General features: G+C 46.9%; 1 protein-coding gene across 1 annotated transcript in view; it reads left to right on the forward strand.

The window, feature by feature from the left end:
- The window catches only part of LOC113746826 (uncharacterized protein K02A2.6-like), a 9149-nt gene that overhangs the window by 1133 nt on the left and 4505 nt on the right, over positions 1 to 3511 (forward strand). The gene's annotated exons all lie outside the window — the stretch shown is intronic.

The raw sequence follows: 3511 nt of genomic DNA on the forward strand, positions 1-3511 counted from the left end.
GCAAAGAAGACGTTCAGCTCCTCTGCCAACGCAAGGTCACCTTCAGCAGCTCCACGGTTGGTCTTGTAGTTGGTGAGCTGCTGGACGCCCCGCCACACTGCCGGCTGTTGTTGCTGTCCGGGTGGTCTCGATCCTCCTCCTGTAGTCTGCTTTGGCCTCTTTGATGCCTCCTTTCAGGTTGGCTCGGGCTGTGCTGTAGAGGTCCCGGTTGCCGGACCTGAAGGCGTGTTCTCTCCCTCAGTAGCTTCTTGACCTCCCGGGTCATCAGGGCTTCTGGTTGGGGTAGACCCGGCTGTGTTTTACCACTGTGACAGTGTCTATGCAGTTCTTGATATAGCACAGTACACTGTCCGTGAACAATTCCAGGTCCTGATGTTCAAAAACCTCCCAGTTGGTTGCACAGCTTTGTATGATTTGCGTTTTAATCTCTGCGTCGACATTTGCAAACTCACAGTTCTTTGCTAACATCCTTAGTCTAGTGTTTACCGTCCACGTTTTCTCCTGGTCTTGAGTGGCTTTTCTGAGATGTACACTGCGATACTGGATGTTTTTCTTGGGAGAGAAGTATCCAGATAACTTCTGCTTCGTTCTGCATAATTGTCATCTTCTGCTGCTAGCGTGTCTTAGATATCATACACTCGTTCTCCTGCTATGTGCAAACATAGTGCTTGAGCTTTTGAGCCTAGCACTCCGGTAATGTTCATTGCAGTGGTGTAATTTTCAAACCTTTGCACCCATTTATTCCAGCGAGGTCCAACAGAGCTTGGGTTGTTTCTGTGTCGAAAGGTGGGAGAGCACGGTGTTCCCCCCATGCTTGCTGTGGTGCGCCGACTGCTATTTACGTATTGTTTTGTTGCTTAGCAGCTTAGCCTAGCCTTACTCGTTCACTTGTTCGTCTTTTCTCCTGGGAAAACAGCGGTGTCCGAGTTAACTCTTCATGCACATTTCCGTTTACTCCTCGTCGCCAATGTAATAGGAAAACACAAACTTCATTAGATGATAAGAAATTGGACTGAAAGTTTCAGATAGCCGTGAAATGTGTTGATAGTTGTGTAGTAATAAAAAATGATTTCTGTAAATAGATATTTAGTTTTTTGGCGACCCTCGAGTTTTTTCGGTGTAAAATGATTTCTAATGGTAAATATGGGCTGAATGTTTTAAATATTGTTGAGTACTCAAAGAATCTTAAATTTTAGTTTAAGGCGTTCATTTTTTACAAGTTTATCGACCAAAATTTATGAAAAAATTATATTTTTCGAATAAGCTAAAAAATATATTTATTATTCGGTGCACCATGGAGACCATTGAACGTTCTTGACACAGAACGTGCAAATGTAAACAAACCGGGGCCCGTTGCCACAGTAACCTGCTTAGTATGTAATGTTTGTGATGGGAGATTCATGCTCGGTTCGAGGTCACAGCACCAGATGTAGCACAGCTACACCACACAGCTCACAGCAGCACAACCCTCACTCTTGAGGAATAAGAAGTGAGAAGCACCCTGCGGGCGGTGAATCCAAGGAAGGCGGCTGGTCCGGATGGCGTCCCAGGACGGGTGCTGAGGGAGTGTGCAGACCAGCTGGCTGGAGTCTTCACAAGGATCTTCAACCAATCCCTGGCCTAGTCCTCTGTTCCACCCTGCCTGAAGTCCTCCACCATAGTACCCCTGCCCAAAAAGCCTCAACGACTACAGACCAGTGGCACTCACTCCAGTGGTCATGAAGTGCTTCGAGAAACTGGTTCGCAGTCACATCACAGCAGCCCTGCCCCCCAGCCATGACTCCAACCAGTTTGCCTACAGAGCGAACAGATCCACGGGAGACACAGTGGTAACAGCACTCCATGCTGCACTTTCACACCTGGAGCAGCAGGGGAGCTATGTGCGGATGCTCTTCGTGGACTACAGCTCGGCATTCAACACCATCCTGCCACACAAGCTGGCGGTCAAGCTGAGGGACCTCGGGCTCCCTGAGGCCACATGCAGGTGGATCAGCAGCTTTCTCTCTGGACGCAGACAGAGAGTCAGAGTGGGTCATCATACATCCACGGCCCTTAGCCTCAGCACTGGCTCCCCCCAGGGCTGTGTGTTGAGTCCCCTGCTTTACTCCCTCTACACACATGACTGCACCCCTGTCCATCACAGCAACACCATTGTGAAGTTTGCAGACGACACCACAGTGGTGGGGCTCATCACCGGGGGAGATGAGTCCGCCTATAGAGAAGAGGTGGAACGGCTGTTGGCTTGGTGCACAGCCAACAACCTTCTTCTCAATACTGCAAAAACAAAAGAACTCATAATAGACTACAGGAGGAAGAAGAGTGTTGTCCCACCGCTGCTCATCAACAGGGACAGTGTGGAGAGGGTGGCAGACTTCTGCTACCTGGGAGTCCACATACAGGACAGTCTTTCCTGGAGCGTGAACACCTTGGAGCTACTAAAGAAGGCCCAGCAGAGACTGTACTTCCTGAGAATACTCAGGAGGAATAACATCACACAAAGACTGCTGGTGTCCTTCTACCGTGCCTCCATTGAAAGCATACTCACCTACTGCGTATGCATTTGGTACACCAGCAGTACAGTGGCTCAGACCAGAGGGTCATCAACAACGCCCAAAGGACTGTCGGCTGCCCTCTCCCAGCACTGGGAAGACCTACACAGATCCCATTGTCTCAAGAAAGCCCACAACTCATAAGGGACACTTCACACCCTGGTCCACCCTTGTTTAAAATGCTGCCTTCAGGCAGACGATACAGAGCCATTGGTGCTAGAACAAATGACTCAAACACAGTTTTTATCCAACTGCAATAGCCACTGTGAATGCTGCTAAAAAATGATGTGCACAATGCTTTAATGATTTTACGTTATGGGTGTATGCTCCCTTTAGCATATTTAGTATTTATTTTGATTTTAGCATATGTTTAATATTATTTATTTTGTACATTTTAATGTCTCAGGTATTTTATTCTATTTATTCAGTTATTTTTAACACTCACTAGTCACTTTAATGCTAGGATTTTATTGCACTGACTAGAAGCACTTTCAATCTCGTTGTACCTGTGACAATGACAATAAAGATCTATTCTATCATCCAGGCTGCGCAGGAAAGCACTGAGGGAGCCTGAACTAAGTCTAGAAGAGCTTCTTGACCATGGAAGGACACTTGAACTGTCTGAAATACAAGCGACTGGCATAGAAAGCGGCGCAACAGCTACAGTCAACATGTTGGATCAAAAAACTAAAGAGAAGCATCCAAACAACAGAGATGGTCAGAAAAAACGATTCCGCAACCGCTGCGGAACTGTGGAGGTAAATATCCTCATGATGGAGAATGCCCTGCTAAAGTAACAATGCAGAGCCTGTGGTAAACTAAACCACTTTGCAAGACAATTCGTTCAAGATTGAGAGACATTAAACACAAAATGACCACAGAACACAGCTAATCAACACCTAAGAAAGTACATCACATAACAAGACTGCATTAGGTGAGAAACCAGAGCACAACTCTTCCGC

Source organism: Larimichthys crocea, chromosome XI (genome assembly GCF_000972845.2).
Source record: "Larimichthys crocea isolate SSNF chromosome XI, L_crocea_2.0, whole genome shotgun sequence".
Lineage (NCBI taxonomy): Eukaryota > Metazoa > Chordata > Actinopteri > Sciaenidae > Larimichthys > Larimichthys crocea.